The sequence below is a fragment of the Cydia pomonella genome, chromosome 5 (assembly GCF_033807575.1).
Source record: "Cydia pomonella isolate Wapato2018A chromosome 5, ilCydPomo1, whole genome shotgun sequence".
In the NCBI taxonomy this organism is placed as follows: Eukaryota; Metazoa; Arthropoda; class Insecta; order Lepidoptera; family Tortricidae; genus Cydia; species Cydia pomonella.
Genome location: NC_084707.1, coordinates 5,091,520 through 5,116,361, shown reverse-complemented (window position 1 = coordinate 5,116,361; position 24,842 = coordinate 5,091,520). Strand labels below are relative to the sequence as shown.

Here is a 24,842-nt window from a genome sequence, read left to right as displayed (position 1 = left end):
GCACACCCTGCATACATGTTTGTTGTTGTTTCTATTTTTTTTTTCACGTTGGCAGTTGATAAATAAAAACCTCCTTACTAATAATTACACAGACATAATCATGTCTTCTTATCGGTGGTTGAATATGTTTTTCATTAAAACTTTTAACAATGCGAGGAAACTACTATAGCCAATTATTGTTTCAATACAATATTCATTGTTATCTTATGACAGTTCATGGGAACTCTAGCATGTTAATAGTATTTTATGCAATGGTAATGTAATAGAGAGCTTTACAGTCGAGTACCGTGTTTAGACAATGAAGTTTGCTGAGTTGCCTAAGTAAGGTACGAGATTACAAAGTTTGATTATATCCCTGTTGTATACAATACTTTTTCTACGAGTGATCTAAAATAATACTTTTACTTTAAAACCTAAATAATTAATGACAATTGGTAAGTATCTCAGTAGACAACATTGTAGACAGACATAAACGTGCTTATACCGCCCCGCGACTGTTTAGTCTTTTCTATGGGTGCGGCACGTGATTGGTCAATTTTTTTTAGTAGATTACAGCGTATCGAAATGAATCTTATAGTTGAGTGGGATACATGAAAAGTACGCAATTATAGTTTGGTATACGAAATCTTAATTCAACCATTACAGTCGACGAGTAGATAAATACTAATTTATTGACTATGATGATGAACGATGCCATTGTTCAAGAGGACGGTATATCTGATTCTGATCCTAATTCTAGAAGGGGCCCTCCAAAATTCTATGTACCAAGTGCCTAGGGGTTCTAGGTCTATAAATCCGGGCCTGGAGGTGCGCTGGACGTTTGTCGCGTCACCACGCGATAAATGAAATAGTTCTCAGGGTTTTGGACTCAGCCAATGTTCCATGTGCTCTGGTGCCTCCGGGATTGTGCCGTTTAGATGGAAAAAGGCATGGCATGGAAGCGTCGGTGTCCCATCTGAGTCACTATTATGATATAGTGAATTTGTGACTATGGTCAATTAAATATACTTACTTGGCTGGCGCGATGATCCAAATTGAGTCTTGGCCTCCAACACAACAGTCCGCCATTTTGCTCGTCCTGGGCGAATTCACGCTAGTTTTCACCGAGCTCACGGAGGTCTACCTCCACTCTATTCTATACTAAATAGAATATCATTCATTGAATTTCTTAAGACTAAGAATCTTAAAATAACATTTAAAAATGAGTAGGTAAGTAGTTTATCGTGAACGGAAATAAGTACATAAAAGTTATAACAAAATTTGTGTATGTGTCATGTAGAAAATTACCAGCAGTTCCTTCGAATATGGACGTAATATCGTGCCAAGTTACTAATTAACAATGTAAATGACCCGCTATCAGTCTTAGCTTGTCAAATAGTAATCCCATAAACAAAGACTTATTTGCATAACTATTAACTATGTTACTATTAGCACCCCCTTTTTACGCACGCTATTCATTAAAATAATGTGTTTCATTAAAAAGAGATTCGTCATTTTCTTTTCATTGACTGTATGTTTCTTAACTAACACAAAATTATTTTTTTATGATATAGGAGGCAAACGAGCAGACGGATCACCTGGTGGTATGCGATTACCGCCGCCCATGGACACCTGCAACACCAGAGGAGTTGTAAGTGCGTTGCCGGAATTGAACATAGGAGTACGTTCTTTTGAAGGTTTGAAGGACGTATTGGTCCGGAAATACCGCAGGCGACAGTTCATTCCACAGTTTAGCTGTGCGAGGCAGGAAGTTTCTGGAGAAATACACAGTTAAGGATTGCCAACCATCTAATATTGAAGTTTTTATATTGAATTGTTACTCGTTCTTACAATACCATGACAAAAAATCACACAGAATCTAGACTATATTTTCAAGGGTAAACTCTAAAAGTTGACTCTATAAAGAAAATCACGAAAACAAACGAAAATCACGAATCATGTCTAATATTCATTTATTTTCAGTTGTATGTCGTTACCCTGCTTACCATAGTATCCATAGTCATAATTTTAATATATTATATGATAAGGCCAGCGAGTCCTGTTCTGGAGACCTCGGCTGGGAAGCCGAGGTGACGGAAAACCACGAGCCAGATGGTCGGACGATATCAGAAAGACGGCAGGCCCGACCTGGCGTAGAACCGCCGCATGCAGTACAACAGTTGACCGTACAACAGTTGAAACCGTAGTTGAAACATGGAAATCCATCAAAGAGGCATATGTTTAGTCATTTATTCAATATTACATTGTCATGTACATAATCAGGTGTTACATTTCATACAGCCAGTTCATGACACCCTGTAAGGGCACACAATAGTCCTGTTTTATGCTAGTCTACATATTATAATTAAGGTAACATAATAAAATTAACGTATCAGTGGTTTAGTAACCTATTAGTGAGCAGTGTTCAGCAGTGGAGGCGAAGATGCTGAGAAGAAGAAGAAGTATAAAATAGCTGGTGATATGCTATTTTATTATCTATAGCCGAGGGATGGGACTAGCAAAATTTTAAACAAAAGTATACATATATGTATACTTCCAGAGTTATTGAGTTGAATCGTCAAAACCCACACAATCGCCAAATATTCAATCTCCAATTCAATTGCAAGTTACGCGCGGCGCGTCATGTCCTTTGTTCCTTTCTAATTTCCTGTTCCCCAGTCGGGCTACGTTAGTAATTATTCAAGTGGTGGTTATTTTAATTAACTAAAATCGGTCAACTAACCAAAAATCGTTCGCACTACAGACGAGTGAGTCACAAGTGGGTAGGCAGTGTTTTAAAATGAAAAGCTGAGACGGCAAATTTTTTAGCCGACCCGAGTACAAGGCATCATCGTGAAGTCAGCGTGGGGTAGATTGATACTATACTTGGTGTATAATAAATGCTTGCTAATAGGAATGTGAGGATATGTGACTGCTAAATTATTATTTTTAATAAACCCCCTCCCCTGCCTTTTCCCATATTAAGAGACAGGATAATCATATCCTGGCTCTTATGCTAATCAAAGCGTGCTAGGTCACCTGGGGCTCCGTATTAGATGTCCTACCGCTAGTGCCGCTTCCGCTTTCGGTTTCCTTTGGCTCTTCAGTATCCGTTTCCGGTTGTTTCAGTAAAATTTACTTTCTCCAAACCTAAAGCCAGTTACCCACTAAACTGTCTTCGCGCAGCCTATCTTAACTGAACCACTACATATTTCACGAGCCCCCGCAACACACGAGGCGATTTTCCGCCACGAAGTGTGTTTCCGGTCGGTCGCGGCCGGCATTAGCATAATGTCCGCATTAATAATACTGAGGGGGCTATTCGGAAACTTTAGTTAATGTACCAGAAAATAGTATTGACGTATCAGCATAACGCATGAAATATCATAGCTCTGGAAATCGTGGAACCCATAATGTTGTAAATCAAGTGAGCGGTAAAACATAGTACATTGTGTACTAAGAGCGGAAACAAGAATTTACGAATGAGTGTGTTTAGAATTATTTAACACGAGTTCATAATTTTGGCGCTCACAATATTTTCATCAGACTTGTGAAGACAAAAAAAGGAAAAAAATTAAAATTCTGCTTCATTCCGGATGAATATTACGGCCCATAGCCGAAATTGAGGATTTACGGACAGCATCGCTTAGCAAGTGTGATGAAAAAATAAATTACAGCCGTAGGTCGAAATTTTGAACCTACAGACCGCATCGCTTACGTGTATTAATAACACCTTTTACGAGCAAGTGTGATGAAAAAAAAATCACTAATCCGCGCAATACATACGTGCGTCGTGGCCCTTTGTACTGCTTCAGTACCGTTATAGCGCACAGTCTTAACAAACAACACACCATCACTTACAATCACTTACAACTTATACTTGGATAACGATCATACGTAGAACTCCAGCTCAATCGGATGTAGGTTGCCGCTAGCTGACGCGGACGCCCGCCGCATGCGCACGCACGCGGGTGCTATTTGTAGGTGAAATCCGCCACACGCGTCCGCTTCAGTTAGCGTTGCTCATACTATTTCTCGTTAACCCGCTCGTACGCTCCGTGCACCCATGTCAGCTAGCGTAGGCCCTCAGGGTCGGCAACGCGCATATAACTCCTCTGGAGTTGCAGTCGTACCTGGCTAGGGAGATTGCTTACCATCAGCGAGCCGTATGCTTGTTTGCCACTGACGTAGTATAAAAAAAGAAGTGTAAATGCGAAAGTAACTCTGTCTGTCTGTCTCTTACCTCTTCCCGCTTTAACCGCTGAACCTATTAAGATGAAATTTGATATGGATAGTTTGAGTCCCGGAGAAGAACAGAGATTAGTTTTTATTCCGGAAATTATCTCTTAAACGGATGACCCTTTTCACCCCCTGTGTGGGTCATGTGGGTGGAATTTTCTATTTCAATGATTTATGGAAAGACTAATACTACGCATACGCAATCGTGGGTAGAAGCAAGTCCTTTATATAAAAACTAAAAAACATACTCGTACCTACATGCATTCCAAATTTAATTCAAGCTTGTAATAGTGCCAATTCAATTGGAATCTCAATGTATTACGCACACAATTGGTATACCTTTAACACGCAGTCGCGAATGAAGTCTTCTGGCCCTTCTGGCTCGGAGATTTTTCGCTACGTGTGGCTGACCATACATCATTTTGACATGCTTTGATTGTAAAAAAAATGTCGGTTACACTTTTGGGTGGATTAAAATTCTGGATCTGACTTTTGACCCGTTTGTCTTCTCATCAGAAGGTCTAGATAAATGATAATCATTTATAGAAAAGTCTTGTCAAAACTAAACCTCATGAGGCACGGTGGCGCCATCTTTTTCAGACTTCAGACGGAGCTTCACGAGAAATACTGGGTTGCTTGTTATGTTTGAGTCGATATGGGGTATGTTTGAGTTTGTTGTTCGAATTATCCGAGAGATGTCGTTGTTCCCGAACGCAAACAAGGTAACAGTAGTATTTCCCAAAGCCTATATAAGAGCATGTCATTTACATACCACTAATAAATGATTGGTAACGTAGCAACTTTGTATTAAACAGTATGGAAATACATGATCACGTGAACGTGACTTTTCGTTTGCATCTATCATTCCGAATTTTTCGATATATTTTTACATTCGATTAAAAAATGTCATTGTTACAATAATGAGCATTTAATTTTTTATCGAAGGTTTTAATACGGCATATATATATTTTTACAGTACATATGGTGCTACTTTACTGCACTAGTGCGATAATTAGCGCTTTAACGTACGAAACACGTGCAAATAGGTGATTCGCATCTCGTGACAAATTAAAATACTCCCTTCGCGTTTTAATTTATTGCCACTAGTTACGAATTTACTACTATCCGCACTTGTATCTTAATGTTCTATAACTTCCTCTTCATTTATAACAAACTATTCCAGATATAATAATAATATACTCGTACTTGGTATATTTTTGTAACTGACTGCGTAGTGTTACTAGGAACTTTCATGACGCACACTAACACTTGTGATTGAGCGAAACTATTCGATGTTTATATTATTTACAAGCTAATTCAAATATATTCAGTTAAGAGAGGACGTAAAGCCAGAAACTTAGAAGGGAACAGAATATATGTCGCGCCCCGCGAAACTTGCAATGGAAGAAAAGTACAGTCAGCGATAAAAACTTGTACCAAGAATTTAATTTTTGTCAATTTTTTTTAAATATATTAGTATCTATATATTTTCATATACCTTTTGTGGTATAATGAAAGCAAGTTTCCCCTATATTGCTACTTCTCATATTTATATTGGCACTTAGTTAACATAAGTAAAATAGACAAAGATATCATCATTCGACCTCTACAGCCGTCCCACTCACACCATTAATTATTTCGTCGAATTTTGCCGCAATTTCCTCTAATAGCCTGAACACTGCCAACATTTTCACCACAAAGACAATTTGCCAGACACATAATAAATTACATAGACTATTTTCTATATAGACAGACATCGTTAGTCTATGACTAAGTAACTTTGCACCTCTCATTATACCATCACTTTTTTTTCAAATACGAACCGTATCTCTAATACAATGGAGTTTAATTTAAGATGCAAAATTAAGGAAAGATACGCGTTTGTGAAAATAATAATAAGTTCTCGACCTTGGATAGACAAAATTAATGGAATCGCAGAAACGGTAAAACAATGTATATAGCCTTGGTCTGTTAGTTTTCAAACAACTTTAAATTAAGTAAGTTTAGTTTTGCCGCAAACTGTCTAGGATTATAATTGCTAGTAATTATCGTTAGAGTACCTACCTATATTGTGTGGTGGTACGGTTACGGTGTAACTTTTAATATTAAGGTCGGTATAATTATATCTTGTTTAATATCGTTCGATATTTTCTTTGTTCTATCGTTTAAAAATAGTTATTTAGGATACAAGTGCAGAAAATAGGAAATTCACAACGAGTGGTTATAAATTAAAATACGACCGAAGGGAGTGTTTGAAATGGACACGAGTTGCGAATTACCTATTCGCACGTGTATCGTACAACGTTTTACGTTACATATGGTTCTTTAAAGTTTAGATATAATATGCACGGAAAGTGCTCATTCCCGCACGGGTGCGGGAAAGTAGCACCATATGTACTGTAAATGATTTTTTTGTCACACCAGCTCGAAAAGATTCTTGCTTGTTCAAAACTGACGAGAAATTTTCATTTTATCGACATGTGTAGCCTTTCCGACGTATGATAACTGAATGATGTAATTTAGCTCTCTCGCTCGCGCCAATACATGTACGGACAAGTTCGAGTGAAATGCACGATAACTAACCAACGTAATGATACCCTTCTATACCTTCGAATTTGTCTGAGTGGCTTTTTGAAGTAGTTGTCATATTAAACACATGTCAAAAATGTGTTTAAAATGTGCTAAAAAACAGTTCCATAAACATTGTTTTTAAATCTCTATTTACCACAGTTCTTCATCATTTTAATTAATTGTCTCATAGGAGCCCAGAGATAAACTTGCGTTTTGTACACATATTTAATGAGATAAACATTTTTTTTTCGCGATTTCGGGCTTGGTCCCATAGTAAAAGTTGCTCAGTATGACCTATATTAGTCTTCACTCCGTAAATTATTGCAGGTGACTAAATAAACACCCTGTATATGTAGCCACCGTGCAGGTCAGGGTCTCGACGACTCAAATAAAGCTTCGATTGATAACAAAGTGATCTTCAAATAATCTTCCAAAAGGTACTGGTTTAGAAGGGTTCTTGCCAAAACGGTTAAATGTAGAAAGTGGGTGTTGATAGTATGCAAGATGATGAAAGAGTGATTTGCAATATTTGATCAGTACAAAAGCTGGTTTAAATTTAGGTGCCTTTAATTGGCCGCGTTAGAAAATATGTGGAGCGCTCCTATTGGTGCTTTTGAAAAGCCTCCGAATACTAGCCGAGCCCGACGGCTGCGTTTAGCTACTGCATTAATTTTTATACAATAATAAGTTGCATTCGCAACAGTATAGTTACCAAGGTTCTGAAAAACACCCATCATTTTGAAAACATCACCCTGTTTCATACAACAGAGACTTTCTTATACTAGTGTCAACGATTAAAATATGCCCCAATGACGTCCGTCGACTGTGAACTAACATTTTCGACTCATAAACGGGTCCCAAATTATGTTTATGTTTTCATAATGATGGGCGTTTTTCCGTGCCTTGATAATTACGCGCGTGCGATAGAGACAGGGAATGGCAGGTATTGTACGAAATTATTCATGCTTGGCGTCCTTACTTTAGTGTGTCTAAATTCCAAGTATATACATACAGCAAAGTGTTAAGAGCAATTCCTAGCTGAGTAACTTTTAAAATCTCGAATCTTTGCAGCTATGTTCCTGTTGCACTGAGGTGGGCGGGGAGGGCGTGCGTGCTATAAGGACAACTGCAGCTCGGACTAAATCTCCCACGCAAAAAACTCAAAAATCGAGGTTTCACTCTTAACTGTTTCCTCCTCCAAAACGCAACCAATCATTATAATATTTTGGAAACTGCCAGAGGAAGAAATAATCTATGCCAGATGTTTTGATTTTTTGTATATTTGTTGTTATATTTGTACACTGCACCTTTTGTGCAGCCAATTCAATTGAGTCGTTTTTGCGATTTTTAAGGCGCTGTAAGTTTCTGTATAATAAAATAATCCAAAAAAGCAAAACAAAGCGGCACAGATATGAATGATATTGATCTTATTTGCATAAATCATTGTTCTAGGTTAAAAATCCAGGGAGGAAACAGTCGAGAGAGTTTGTATGGAAAAATCGCAACTAGGAATTCCTCTTAAGTGCTTGTTTTAGCTGTGGCCGTAATTACTATAATCCCGACGTGAGATGCTAAAACCGCAAGGTTCGTTAGGGCAAACAATGGCTGTTTGAAGTAAAACAGTTGACAGTTTAAAAACAATAAGTCAATAAGTTTTTGGCAAAAAAATCATTTTTGGTACAAGATTTTATTGTTGACTGTACTTCTTTTTCCACAGGCAACTAATACTTATCGAGACAATTCTAAAAACCCCAAACACAATTAGGTTGCGTTGTTTTATCACAGAGTTCCTATCGTTACCTCCTGTCTCCATCATCAGATCAGCTTGATGGTACCATAATATTGCATTGTCACCCGATTTACATATGTACGCAAATTTTCAGCTTCATCGGAAACCGAGAAGTGCGTCATATTTAACTTGCAAGATTTGTCCCATACAGGGCAAGTTAAATAAAAGCTTGTAATACAAATACTTAAAAACAGTAATTGCTATAATCCTAAAGGCTCCTCTACACGATGGGCCTTCATACTGGCCCATTAAGATGGGCCAGCGTGTAGAGAAGGTAGTGATATCGAATGGCTTTTGAAACTCGGCGGGACACATTTCAAAACATTACATCTTATAATTAACATGCATTACATAAAAAAAATACAACTTAAATTAATATGGCATTAAAAATCATCTTAAAATAACATATACTAAGTACTTTCTTATAGAAATTAGATGCACTAGATTGCTAATGCAGGCCGTTATCGTGCAGGTAGTGGGCAAGCGATGGTGCGTACGTATCTACACGTGGCCCCTTCCGTAGTGCGTGCTCTCAACCATCGCATGGCCATCTCGCTGGTCTAGCACTGGGCCATCATGTAGAGGAGCCATCACCATCGCATGGCCAATTCGCTGGTCCAGCGCTGGGCCATCGTGAAGAGGAGCTATAACGTGAGGCTCACTAGAACCGCGAGGTTCGTTAGGACAAACAATGGCTATTTGAAGCGAAGAAGTTTTCAGCTGAAAAACAATAAGTAAGTACTTATGACAAAAATACTCAAAATCAATAAGTACAGTACAAGTTTGACACTTGATATATATTTCGTGGATCTCGGAAACGGCTCTGACACGAGAGGTTAAACAACAAATTTTGCCTTGTACAAAAACAAATAAGTATCGTACATTTCAATTTTAAATTTACAAAAAAATATTTATTTACAATTTTTTTTTTAATTTTAAGTATCCCCAAATGTAGAAAGAATCGCTTCTTTATTATTTACTGCGTTAGGCATGTATTGCGAATTCTTCTTTGTTTTCTCCTTGTCATTTATACCTTTCTGTTATAATTCTGTGTATTACGGCATTACGTCATTATCGACCATTTGTCTTCACAGTATTTATCCTCGATTCAATTAATATAAGTGATTCAACTATTTGTTACTTCAATTCACGGATATTATCTTTGTTGCGGCCTTGACCTTGCTTGTGTGTGATGGGTACGGTTTCGAATGAAAAAACCGGACCATGCGTAATGGAGGGTTCCGGGAGCCTGACCAAGATGACTTGTTTTTTTAGTTTATCCTAACAATAGTACAATACACAACACACACAATTACACAATACAATAATATATTTTCGCCAAACTGCTTGACAGTTCGTTGGTAAAATTCAGCACTCTTAACTTTAAAAAAAACTATTTCTTATATCTATTATATTTAAGTCTCATTTGGGTAAATTATTTGTATCCGCAATGTTTTATCATTGTAATCATTGATAGACAACTCCAATCGAAACTAAAATAATATGCAAGGTGTAAAAAATACTTTAAGGGCATATTTTGTATGTTCTCATCAGGAAAAGTGAAAGAAAAAAATTTTTGGCTTTGGACGACCCGCTTCATAGGAAAAAAAAATTTTTTCGCGTCAAAAACTCTACATTTTGCTAATAAGAACCGATGCCGAATATGCGCTTAACCGGAACTCCACTATTTTTGTTAGACTATGTATGGAAACAGTGTTATGACTTTTCCTATTTTTTTTTTTTTGTTTGGTATTTGTTACAATTTTGGTCTTCATACTATAGGAAAAAACTAGATAGTTAAAAACCATATATCAGTACGGCGGCTGCCACCAGTTTTACATTGACATATTCGCTCACGTCTACGTAAATTATTTTCTATACATTTCGCTTGCACTAATATGCAAGTACGAGCGAGATGCATAGTAGGTAAGATACGTAAACGTGAGCGAATATGTCAATTTCAAAATTGATAGCGGTGCAAGTTTTAGGAATGGACAGACGAACATGACAAATTTTAGCTGCGGATCCCAAAAAAGGTGAAAAACAATGACGTGTTTGCGTGTTCCAAATGTACCTACGAAATGTACTGACGAATAAAAAATAATTTGCAAGGCCAAAAGTATGGAAACAAGGTTGTGTTCTTTAATATCTCATGTTTCTGTCTTTGTTTTATAATTGTAACCTAAAATTTACATTAAGCAACCAAAAAGGGTTAAAAATACTCGTTAAATATCAAAACATCCTAAAATATTGCCAAAAACATAAAAAAAATAGGATAAAGTAACATAATTATACCCTTTTAATTGAACTGGCAAATATCATAGCCACAACTTGAGTAATTTACTTTTAAAATGTTCTACTATTATATTTACCATTTTGTTTCTAATGAGTAGTATATATTACTTCGCTTTAAAAATTACACTTTTCTATTAAAATAGAAGCTTGTTTCTATACTTTTGGCCGGGAGTGTATTTAAATAAATAAAAAAATTAATTATTACACAAATTGACTAAGTCCTACAATAAGCTCAATAAGGCTTGTGTTGAGGGTAGAACTACGTGGTATTTCCGGACAGATACGACCTTCAAACAGAAAAGAGCGTCCTGTTTTAAAGGCTGGAAATGCACTAGAAACCTTGTAGTCTTGGTGTTGCAGGTGTCCATGGGCGAAGGTAATTGTTTTGTTGACGATCTGTCTGGCCTAATGGGTAGTGACCCTGCCTATGAAGCCGATGGTCCCGGGTTCAAATCCTGGTAAGGGCATTTATTCGTGTGATGAGCATGGATATTTGTTCCTGAGTTATGGATGTTTTCTATGTATTTAAGTATTTACAAATATGTATATTTTATATATAAGTATCGTTGTTTAAGTACCCACAACACAAACCTTATTGAGCTTACTGTGGGACTTAGTCAATCTGTATAATAAGGTCCACGGCCCGATTCGAAGAATCAGATACGATAACGATAAGTTCTGGTTTACATACGTTGTCATTTAGATATTGTTTGTATGTCGTATAATTGACAGAAGCAGCTCGATTCAGGCAACCAATGTCATTTTGACGTTAGAAATATCGTAGATAGATCTTATTGGGATCAAAGCGGAATAAACGTCAATGTTGACATGTTGTTTAGTTATCGATCTTTTAAAGATTTTTCCAAGATCTTAAACGTGTCTTAATCATTCTGCGAATCCGGCCGATAATATTTATTTATTACCATCGGGCGATTTGTCGGTTCGTTTGCCTGCTCATAAAAATACTTGTAAATTTCACTGAAAAGGTACATACCCCAACTTTTGTTTAATATTTACGTATTGTTTACAGCCACGAGCGTGAAAAATCGTAACGTAGGTAACGAAAAGGGTCAACTCATAAACATGGCTTAAACAGTCTTTTGTCACAAAAACTAAAGCACCCTTTGTACTTTGTACCTATCGGAGTCGAAGCTTGTAAAAACTGCAATCATGCTGTAGCTATTCCATTCGCCCGTTCACAAATCGCCTCGAGAGAACTATAGGCCGATTCGGACGTACATTATAAATTATTTCATTTTTTTTATGGTAGAGTAGGCAAACGAGCAGACGGATCACCTGATGGTAAGCGTTTGCCGCCGCCCATGGACACCTGCAACACCAGAGGGGTAACACGTACAAATTGCTTTGTACATTTTTTAGATTTATAAAAGGGACTCCCTTTTGCTTGTAATATACATGTGATATTTACTAATAGGTAGCCACCGTTCAAGACAGCTGCAGCCTATGGTGACAGAAGGGTAATTACGGAACCCTACACTGAGTAAAGCCCGACATGCTCCGAACTAGTTATTTACGATCAGAATACGCCTCTCTGTCTTACGATTCTCAAGGTCACACACATATCGCTCGAGACGTTAAGTTGAGAAACGATTGGAACTACACCCAGCACGGCAGTAACCGTAAAAATCACGAAAAGAGTTCCATTGTTATGGAACAATACCAAAAATACCAACGTCACTTTTCCTTCTGTAAAATGTCCTATTCATTCGCTCGACGCGCCCCATTCCTGAAGCTACCCCTCGCAACCACGTGTGTAAACCCCATCCTTGTCTACAAAACTGTTATTAGCATAAAGCTGTCTCCTTCTCACGTCATCAGCGCACGCATTGCAGGTGCCTAGTGAATTTCATAGTTCGCTTTAGTCTCGCTCGAGCCACCGTACGGGTAGGACGTGTACTCTTTTGGCTCGTTTCCCGCGAAAATTTACGTATTTCAAATCCGATTTGCAAATAATATCAGGTTTATCGTATATTGTTTGTGATTTTTATGTTGTTGGAGTGTTGAGCCTGTTTGTGTTTCGTGAACGATTTTGTTTATTATTTTTGAGGATTTTGGTTGCAATACCAGCTTTTTAAACGTGAGTATTGGATTTATATTTCTGAATGAGATTATTTAGGAATAATCACTAAGCAAACAAATGAAATAAAAATAACTATGTTTTTCAATCAATTATGTACCTATCATATTCCAAGACTTACCTTTTTTATATAAAAAAAAATTTAACTGCCTACCCTTTTATAAACGTTACAAAAACTAGAAAGGAATGTAACCATCATTTTACTTTAAAAAAAAAAAAAAACAATTTATCAAGCCAGGAAAATTTATGAACATTTTAGACATATTTTGAATCTATTAAAAAAAGATTCACAATGTTAAAATAAGTATGAGGTGGAGGGTTAGAGCCGGCGTAGCTTTTATATGACGTCCATAAATGCATTATAATATGCCTACTTGAAAAATAAACTATATTTAATATATTTTAAATAAATTCAGGCGACTAGAATTAGCTGGTAGGTGTGAAGTTTATTATTTGTACTTTACTTAAGCTGTACGTACGATTACGTAGCAATGTTCACGTAATCTTACAAAAAGTCACATTGCAAAACAAATAATACTCAAAAGTTGTAGCTAAGAATTCGCAATGATACAATAATATATACTAATGAATAATAACTACCAAAAATAACAGAAAAAGATATGATATCAACTACGATAGTTTTTTTTTTTTCAACTTTGGTCCATTAGATGGGCCGATTAAGAATTATCATATAGACGGGCCGATTTTTAATTTGATATAATTAGTTTTTTTCGGCAGAAATCGATAAAATGATTCGGTTGATATGAAGAGTTCTTTATTCTGTATTATACCTACCTATAAGCGCAATTTTACTATATTTCATAAGCAAGTTTCCTCTGAGTTATGAAAACGTATGGTATTTTCATAATATTTATTCCGCCTAAAATCAGGAGCTCTTAAATCTTACCAAATTTTATCAAAATCTACTTACAACAAAATAATAAACTGCCCAGATGTTTTTTCGAAACCCTATTTAAAAATATATACCAACGTTATGTACGAAATCTCATTTGATATTTATCAGTCGCTTTTCGGTGAAGGAAAACATCGTGAGGAAACCGGACTAATCCCAATAAGGCCTAGTTTACCCTCTGGGTTAGAAGGTCAGAGTGTGCTAGTGCCTACGCCAGTCTTTGGGATTAGTTGCCAAGGGTACCCCAGGCTCCCATGAGCCGTGGCAAAATGCCGGGACAACGCAAGGCAGATGATGATGATTTATTATTTAACAGTAAGTACTTATTTTGGGATTCTCAACTTAAAGCCATTAATTTACTCTTGAACATTTCTCGTTTATTTCAAATAAATGAGACTGGCGAAAGTAACAATAGGTATAAGATAAAGAAATTTCTTACTTTTAAATCAAGATAAAACTGTACAAAATGTTCCCTTCCGATAAATTCAAATTAATTACACGAAGGTTTCGTTTAGAAATAAGGCCATTGTCTTTTCTTTGAATGCAAATTATCTTTCGCCCTTAGAATATTAATGGAAACGTCACTTAAATATAATTAAAACACATTTTTAGAGGCTCCTAATGTCGTGGAAAAAAAAATCTTTATTTATAAGGATTTTTTTTATTATAATGAAAGTAATACCAAATAGTTTATTACTGAGATAACATTGATTAGTTTAGCCATAATATCAGAATAAGGAAAACTGTGATTAGCATTAATATGTACATAATACCTACCCACATATACTTAATGTACCTACCTACATAGACGTAAATGTACAAGGTGTACAATTAATCGAGACGGTATTACGTTTATCGAGAGAGGTAGTTATGCAAAATACGAGCCATTTTATTTAAAGTTATTATTTGTATATTACTTACGGATAAGGATCGAAATACGTATGAAACATTTTGGGTCACTTTTTTCTCTTGTGTGATTCTGAGTAATAATAACAAAAAAATATAGATGCCACGAATAGTGGTTTTGGCCGAATACCGAATATTTGGTAAAACATGTGTACAGTCAAGTGTAAAAATATGGGTGTACAAATCTTACTTAAAAATGTCCCATAGCATCTTATTCCAGTGTAATAAGAGCGTAGTACCATATTTATGAGACGATTCTTTCGATAAATATTTTTGCACTTGACTGTACACTTTCAATCACATTTCTTATATGAAAACTGGTACAAAGGATATGATTTGTTAAAATTTAAGTTTTATTGTCCTTGAGTGGTGTATGTAGTTAGTCAAGCAAATCTTGCATATAATAAAATTAAAATCATTTGAAAACAAGAAATGTCCCAAAATATATTTATACGAATTTCCCATGAATAAATACATTTTAAATATTAAATATTATGGTTTGCGGTACACTTTAAATGTTTTTATTTTTCTTCATATAAGTGTTATAGGTGTTCGGTATTCGGCCAATTAGTACGCAAAATTCGACCGAATACCAAATGTTCGACAAGGCAACAGATGCCATTTAATGGAAGTCTCTAAAAAAAATCCAAATCTAAAATAAATATGTAGGTTGTGTACTACTTTCAATAAAATGACCCATATTCTATATTTAAAACTAAGCTATGTAACTTTAGTCTACTACTAATATGCCCAGTATTTCTAGGTATGACTTATAAAAAAAAGTTCAAGTCACGTTACTCACACACGTAGTTTTAATAAGTTCACATGTGTTACTAGCGAATAAAATGGGTCACTTCACTCCGCCGAGTTTCGATACCACCATCTTAAATTGATCTAGTTAGGTTTTATTTTCAAGAAAATTAATTTACACTTGTCAGAAATTCAGATTGGATGAGCTTGGAAATAAATTAATAGTGGAAAAATTCAATAAGTTCACATGTGTTACTAGCGAATAAAATGGGTCACTTCACTCCGCCGAGTTTCGATACCACCATCTTAAATTGATCTAGTTAGGTTTTATTTTCAAGAAAATTAATTTACACTTGTCAGAAATTCAGATTGGATGAGCTTGGAAATAAATGAATAGTGGAAAAATTCACTGTCTTGGGTGGGACCTGAACCCACGGTCACTGGATCACTAGAACAGTGCTCTGCCATCTGAGCTACCAAGACCCAATACAGCGAATATTTCAGATACAAAATTAATTCAGATTCGATTAGGGCTACCGTTTTTATGCTCACCAGTTGGCGCCACTGTAGAGTGAGGTCAGATCTCAAAATTCTGCTATTCCAAAAAATAAAATTTTGATATTCTTATTTTAAAAAATCAATATGTTCTTAAATACACCTGCGGCTGTAGCACGGTTGCATTTTTATCATTTGTCACTATTATGCCTGTTTGATATTGTGTATATGTTAGTTGGCACTTTTTAGAACCACTAACATTTATTGAACTACATGTATCTAATGCTTACCATGATTAATGGAACATGGAAAAATATTTGCCACAATTATGAATCAAGAGTGAAAATTCGCGATAAATAAGCTTGTAACCTCCAAAAATTCTATGCATTTGACATTTTGCAAGACCATCGTCGACACTCACTAGTGTGAAATTAAATGCGATAGCCCTCATTGAGGGTCATAATAACATTCATTTCATTTTGAAAATGGAAACGTAGGATCTCCGAAATATGTCGCGCGAGTGACTAAAATACGTGAGTTAAATCGTGAAAATTAGTTTAGTAGATAATCAAAAAACAAAACAAAATCCAACGTAAAACCAATGCGCTTATAGCAAAAACATGAATTTACTAAAAATAATACCGGCTCAGATAGCGGCGAAAATGTGCTGATTAATGCTTTTATTTGATTTTATTGTGAAAATGTAAATGTTTAATTAAATGAACAAGCACCAGTTAAAAGCTTTTCATTGTACAACGCGCAATCACCAGATCATCACGATGTACATTATGCACAAAAATATAAACGCCGAATTTCTTTCTTTCTGCGGAAGATATAATCAGGGAATACAGATAATAATTCATACTACTTTTATGATAGGTAGAAATATTCGAAAAGTGATAAAAGCAATCATGTGAAGTTAGGTACACGTTGTTTAGTCTGTTTTAAAGAAAAATAAAAGAAGATAAAGACATTTGTGTTTATTCCATAAAGCACACATACACAGAAAAACACGATCCGTGTGATTACGTAACTTAGCCAACCTTCCGACATTTGAAGTATCAAAAACAAATAATGTACTTATTCGGGCAAGGAGTGTGGAAGTGCATCTTACCGAGTATCTTGAATAGATTTCCAAAGGAATTACTAAAACTTATAGAAGGACAAACGAGTGGACAAGCTAGAAATATTATTAAAAAATACTTAATTAAAATAAGAGGGCAGTCTACCGAATTCACTTAACTTTATGTGCTATATACCTTAAAATAGTAATAATTAAAATGTATAAGTATTGAAAATAAGACTCCTTAACTCAAAAAATCTTTTTGTTTAAGATTAGTAGTTAAGTTTAATATTATGTAATGTGATTTTTATTGAAATAAACAGCTTAAAAAAAGATAAAAGAACAGATAGAATTATATATCAATTAAAAACAGAAAATTACACACTTAACGATATTTTGATAATTTAAAGCGAAGAAAGAAATAAAATAAAAACAATAATTAATGTGCAGCGAGTCCAGATTTAATTTGAGTGTCTAAAACTATTTCACGCAGTTCCGTTTGAAATGAAACCGAACTTGGAACCACAGTTTCTAGGAGGCGGCAAGTTATTCCAACAATTGGTAGCTTAGAACCACGGCTGCCACGGAATGCAGCACATTTATATTTTGGGATAATGAGCAAATTCAGGTTATCGATATTACGTTCTGACCGCCTTTGTTGTCACCAGATTAATTTCTCCAAAAGATAAGACGGCTTGCCGTATTTAAGTATACCAACCAGAAGAGAAGCTAAGTCAAGGTTTCACCAAAACATTCGTTTCATTAGTTTAAAATGTTAGGTAAATATTTATCACGTTAACAAAAGTAAACTTTGTTCCGATGCAATTTCGTATAAAAATTAGGCGCTTACTTTAAAAAGCGTCGCAATTTCATTGAAAAATTCTTACCTAATATTGTTGTAAATTGTAAAAGATATGTTCCTTTAAAGCACTATAATAAGTCACTAAATTAATAATGAAAATGTATTACGATGGTTTTACATAACTATGCATGTTTTGTGCCAAAAGCACTAAAATGACAACAGACATCGTTTTCCGCTCAACGAAAATTGTTTCCTAGACTCATAAGATAGTGTTAATATTATGTCAGAATCAGGTTAAGAGAAATTATACGGCATAACGAAAGCGACAGAATTATACGATTCGCTTTTGTTTTTTACGTAAGCGCCAAGACAATATACGATACTTTGATCGCGGTCGTGTTTGATGTTTGTAGCAGGATTCTTCGCGGAATCGGAAATTACGAATTGATTTTGCAAATGCCGTCTCTAAAATAGAAATCGTATTAATGTGCAAGATTCAAAGTACCTTCCTACAAATTTGTGAAAGACAGAATCTTGAAAAAAATGTCTAGTTTTACACACGATAGCTAGAAAAAAACACGTTTGACAATGACATCAAGAAACGAACTGTGTAAATTGACAAATGTGTCCTTGAGAATTCGTGACGATACTGTTTGATTTTAATATCAAACTTCCAAAAAAAACCATAATAGGTACAGAAAAATCTGATTCCCATTCTAAGCAGAGATTCACGTTTCTTCCGTTGAAAACCAGACCTTGAACTGGCAAATGATGTCTATAGATTCTGAATTCACTTCTACTCTTAGATTTTAGTGTTACGAGAAAACTGACGGAAACCATGACCATGACGGAAAACAGAATCAAATCTGATTGCTAGCCGCCGATTCACGTGACTGGAATCAAGAAACGAACATCGAAACTAATGCATGCCGTCCGTTAGCGTCCGTAAGTCTAAACCAATTCTATTTTCAACCGTACAGCGACAGATTGTTGGCTGACGACGACTTTCCGAATCTTATTTTTAAATTAAGAAAACTCTTTCGAACCTTTTGTCTGTGCGTTCTATAAAAATGTTTTCTTTTGCCAAATGACACTGATTTGAAATTGCAGAGAAGATTTATTTGTACTAGTGTTTCGTGCAGCTGTTACTCTGTTTTAAGTTCCCTCTTTTAGATTACGATTAATTACTACGTTTGTTGAAACATCGGTTTAATTTAGTTTCAGACGAAATCCATTAGTTCTGATATGTTAACGACTTTCGCAAAAGAAATTCCTTTTTTGTTGAACGTGGTCCAGAAAACTGCAATCGTCAGTTCAAGGTTGTAGAATAACAAAAAAGGGTGATACAAAAAAAGTCGGCTTAAAGATATTGTGATTTATTGGCTAAAGTCGTGATGTCAATGTATCTAATTTTCTTCGGAGCATCGTAAATAATAGCTTAAGTACTAATTATCCCAAGGTTAGTATTGACTATTTGTACATACATTATAACTGTTCAATTAAAAAAAATTAAAAACCTTACGCAATATGCCAACAAAATCCATACTCTGATACTCTTCAAACTGCTGAACTGATTTCTATGAAACAGCTAAGAACCAGTGCAAGAAAACTCGTTCAGACATAATAATCCGAAATCGAAATCGGCTCATCTGTTGAATAGCTACGATGCCCCCGACAGACAGAGAGACGAGACATACACTGGTGTCAAATAAATAACAGACCTCTTTTGCACCTGGGGTTAAAAAACGGTTACACTAAATATGCCTAACCTAACTGACTAACTTTTAACGTTGAAATAAAAGGACTAAAAAGAAAAAAGAATCGGAGTTGGCCAAACTAATTAACAGAGAAAGATAAACGGACAGAAATAACATAAGAACGTGAGGGATTAAAAATTCTCCCGGAATCCGGTCCGAAATTGTGTAACGTAGGAATAAAGTTAAGCCGGTTAAAATTATCATTGTTGCTTTGCCGCGTTATTTTCGGCCGTCGTTAAAGGGATTTTATATTGCTATAATTTTGAAGTTATTGGCATTGCGTTTTTATGTTAATTTTAGCAAAATGCACCTTATGTTGACTTTGACGTCTGTGTAGTTAAATCCTTTCTTTGAAACGCGGATAACAAGCAAGTTGTTGTATCAATGACTTTAAGTTTTTTTCGGTTTGCATTGATCGAGGTTTTCTCGAGGGACTGCAGGCAACGGGCATGGAGTTGCAGGCGTCCATAGGCTACGGTGGCTGCTTACCATCAGGCGGGCCGTATGCTTGATTTCCACCGACATGGTATTCAAAAAATCCTTCGCTGAAATAACTAAAATGGCGTAAATAATATACACGTAGGAGATTCTTTTGAAAATATAAACCGACTCGAAGCCTATTATAATTATTTGGCCAAATATTAGGTTTACAATTTTGTAAGCGCCAATCGGCCCGATTCGAACTTTAAGATACCTCAAATATTAGGTCTAGATACGATATGGATATATCAGTGTCAAAAGTGACGTTTTTGTTTCAAGAAACATAACCGTTGTAAGTGCCAGGCGCCATCTAACCCTTTTCGATAAAACTCGATACAAATCTAATAATTCTACATTTATAACATTACATCAAACGAGCTTACATTCATGTCTTTCCTTATTTATAAACGTCAGTAATTGGATACGTTTTCCCTCGTCATCCTTGTCACGATGTATTTACCGTGTTATGTGTTTGTACTTTGTTTAACACCAGTGTCTTACTGTGTTTGTGTTAAGCGCAATGTTTGGCAGTCTTGTCGTGTTTTGATTTTGTTTTATCGCTGTTTGACTTGGCGGAAATTGTATTTAGATTTACGGTTGTTAAGGAAAATCGGTGGGTCGTTACGGTAGGATGTAACTTTAAATTTAATTGGCTTGTTTTTTGAGACCTTCACTTTTATTTGTTTTCAAGAAAAAAAAGGCAGGGTGGAGGCGCATATTAGGTTACTTACACATATGTTGTCTGTTAATTGTGTTATAATTATAATGTATGAAGCTTTTAATTTAATTATATGTACAGAAAAAAAAAGTTTAATACCGTAACATTTATCTAGCCAGAATGTGTATAAAGAAGGCCTTCAGTGATTATTATTTGAATTATTTACCGAAATCCTTTCTAAATCGCTTTTCTCACGATCACAAAACAATCATAAAACCGAGATTTTTCAATCAACACTATAACGTAAAACAATAAAACTATATTTTCATAAACTGTTAAACTTACGGTTCGATCAGCCGAATCTAGACTTTATTATTAAAATAATACAATCGTCTACACCTGAATTTTCTGAATTGTACAATTGTAGATGCAAAACCATTTTCTTACGCTGTTGATGTCGATACAAATTTATTCTCCATCTAAATTTATTTTTTATAACTGTTAGCATATACAGAAGACTGGTCTTTGATCTAAGCAAAAAAAATGTTGATATAACCCAGATATTAAAATAACAGATCGAAATGTCAAGTTCACTTTGTTGTGCCAGTTTAAGCAAAATAACGTCGTTTAGCACCGGTTTGGAAACATGAACGTAATGGTCCACGAGTAAGGAACTATACTCTGTGTCTTTAGGTATTTAAATAAAAGTAAATAAACAATTTGTACATTTTCGGGTAGTTATAACATTTATTGGATAACCAAATACAAAACCGCCTGGATCTGTGACTGAACGACCTGACTTTAACCTATATTATTTGATCATGTAATGTTTTCATCTACCCTCAACTGGCTTAAGGAGCCATTTGAGGGTAGATTTTGTTTACTTTTATTTAAATACCTAAAGATACAGACTATAGTCTGTTTAGAGTATAAAATCCTTAATATCCTTATAATTTTATATTGGTTGTAGCCACGTTTCTGATTTAGTGCCACCACACACTACGTCACCCGAGCGTCAGCGCCTAGCCAAATCTATGGCAATGACAGCTGCTCGACGCGACGCAACGTTGGCGTAACTGCGCAGCCGCGTCATTTTCCATAGCGCTGACTAGACGCCGACGCTCAAAAGACGCTAGTGTGGAGTGGCCCTTAGCAACTCAACAAAATCTGTTTTTATCTCGGTATTTTAAATTATGTATGAATGTGTATGAATTTTACTAGAAGGCTGTAACTGAAGTGTATATCCTAAAGAGATAAGCTTTGTGTTGTATTAGACGTCTGAACAGCGCATGCACAGACATCGTTGTTCTCAAAAGGAAGCCGCGGCCTCGAAGCTGTTTAGAATCATTCTGGTAATTGGCCAGTAGGTGATATTGAAATATACTTACCCTTGAGAATATACCTACGAAGATTCGACATAATCTTTTGTGTTTCAATCTTTATAGTAAAGTCGTTAGCTAGCCTTTGGGTCAAATGTGATATTTAGAAAAGGGACCTTAGGTTGGCGGTTACGACATTATAAATGATGCTTAATACAAAAGCAACATTTTTTACGTAAGCGCCAATGACCCTGTGAGTGACTGAGGTACAGTTTGATCAGAAACGATGGAAATATAATATTGTCAGTCAAATTGAGTGATTTAATACGCATACTTTTTTTGTTAAAAGTTGTTTAAACGAAGCCTTCTGACATTAAAGATGATCCTAACCACACTGTATTCAAAATTTTGACACACAGACACGGTCGAATTCAAAATATTGAAATCGATTTATCACCATCTTGCACGTTGTCACTCACGATTTATTGCAGTGGCAAATATACACTACAGATTCGAAGTTCGCTGTAGGCTTACAAACAATTTTGCTCGATACTTACACAAAAACTTTTATTCCTAAACTCGACTTCCTTCACGAGAGCTTAACGCAACGAAGCTAATACTGTTGAAACTTCCAAAAGATACCTATTCCAAGATATATTTTTCATCCCGTACGCTCCAACACGATCTAAAAAGATACAATTTAACAGCAAACGAATAAATTACCGTCAGACACCCGGTAAATTACAAATAGCTATAAAATTACCGGATACGTTCTTTGAGGTATTTTATGGGACGGAAAAAGTATAAAGTAGCACCGGGCCCAGGGATGCAAACAATTTGGCCTATTCCCCGGTAATGACCATGCGAACATATTTGTGGTGCCATTGATTTTGCACTAATCTGTACCTAAACGTACTTACGATAAGACGTAAGTGTCTTTTGTTTTCTACGCGATTGTAACACTAATTGCTGGAACGTAAGGTTCTAGAATGGCGTGAATAATCGTGTAGACTTAAGTCGGTGTCTTTCATGTATAAACAAATATGTTGGCAACGTATATGTAGGGTCAGTGCCGACTGCCCGTCAGTTGAGAATTCGAAGCGAGAAATCTATTCATGTAAGGTGCAGTAAGTTCGTGTTCTTCTCTCACTCTCACTGAGCCTAAGCGTGAGCGAGAGAGAAGTGGTGCCTGCGGGAGCACTAATAAGGTCACTGTGGGCAAGACCGTCTACAAGGCAAGTCCGTCAACACATTATAACTTTTGAATTAGAAAGCGTTTGCCACTTTGGCGTCGAGTTTATAAGTCAGTTTTTCGCGCTAGTTCCCTCACTCTAAAACAGATGGCGCTGTGACAACTAACTTCAGAGCAATCCGCGTAAACAAGTCATTACGTTTATGGAACTCGAAGTTATAGTGCGACAGTCTCTGCAAATAAAATTGTTAAAAATAGTTTGTGACAAGATTTTGCACCAGAAATTGACTACGTAAGTAATATAAGACCCGGCAATCTTTATTATGTGTTTAAATTATCAGATATTGGCTTAGTTTTGTAATTATACGTTCCATCATTCACCACATTAAAATTTTGCTAAGTTGGAAAGTCCGTCTACTATGCACCAGGCAAGTCCAAGCCAAGACTTTCCTTGAATCAGAGGTTACCAACTGTTAAATGACTTCAATATTATTTATTACGATTTTATAAGGTTACTACAGATACGCATCTTTACGACATTGCGCATGATGTTTGTGTTTATTAACAATTTTAATCTCGAAACTACTAAAGAAATGTGTTCTTCATCCTCCGCACTATGTAATCGAAAATACAAATAAGAAAATACCTATTAAGTAAATAAATAAATAAATATTGGCCGCAAACTAAGCATAGCTTAGCTTTTACTATTGGTGCTAGGCGATGATATATACAAACTTATATAGATAAATACATAAAAAACAAACATGACTGGAGGAACAAATATCTGTGTAGATTATACAAGCAAATGCCCCTACCGGGATTCGAACCCATGATCATCGCCTTCATATGTTATATTATTATACTTATGACACATATTATTACCCTTTTTACTCCTCTTGAATTTTAGAATACGGTTGTACAGTCATATTTTTTTGACAGTTTTGAAAATTAAAATCATGGCAGCCATATCAGTCCGTACGTATTTTTTATTTCGAAACATTTATTGTACTTTGCGTGGTTTAGGCGTTTTGCCTACACCGTGATACAAGATTACGCTCCACGCCAACGCTGTACCGCGCGTGCCACGCCGCTATGTGACGTGGGTTCTTCGCCTTACTTATCCTGAAAATTTACGTATGTAGGGTACCTACTTGTGTTATGGAGTTTGATTTGCCAATCACTATTTGATTTAAACTTAAACGGTGTTCGTAGTTTTTATTAGTAGTAGTTTATTTATGTTACCCTCTTTGATCTCCGTAAATTTAAAACAACGAGTAAATTTAAAATGACTATTGGTATTTTATTTGAGAAGTCCAAAAAATAAGTACGTATAATTATTTTCCAAAAAAGGTTTACCACCCCATTTACGTAATATATGCCGACTTACCTTTTAGTAAGAAAAATTGTGTTTATTTCGAATCTAAACCCTATATTAACAAGTTTAGAGTACACTTTTCATTGTCTTGTTTCATTCTTTGTAAGGATTCGAATACGAACACATAAGCACCCATAGTATGGCTGATATCGTTACTAGAC

At 35.6% G+C, this 24,842-nt stretch overlaps 1 protein-coding gene and 1 non-coding gene across 3 annotated transcripts in view; one reads left to right on the top strand and one right to left on the bottom strand.

Moving 5' to 3' along the window:
* Nucleotides 1–12,754: 12,754 nt before the first annotated feature.
* The window catches only part of LOC133518501 (pseudouridylate synthase RPUSD2-like), a 270,311-nt gene continuing 258,223 nt past the window's right edge, over nt 12,755–24,842 (top strand). The window contains exon 1 of one of the 2 annotated variants that reach the window (XM_061852219.1): nt 12,755–12,971. The gene's annotated coding sequence lies outside the window, so the exon portion shown is untranslated. The remainder of the gene's footprint in view (nt 12,972–24,842) is intronic. The other variant, XM_061852218.1, reaches the window with a different exon arrangement.
* Nucleotides 15,951–16,023, bottom strand: Trnat-agu (transfer RNA threonine (anticodon AGU)). The gene has a single exon. It is a non-coding gene; the product is annotated as a tRNA-Thr (tRNA).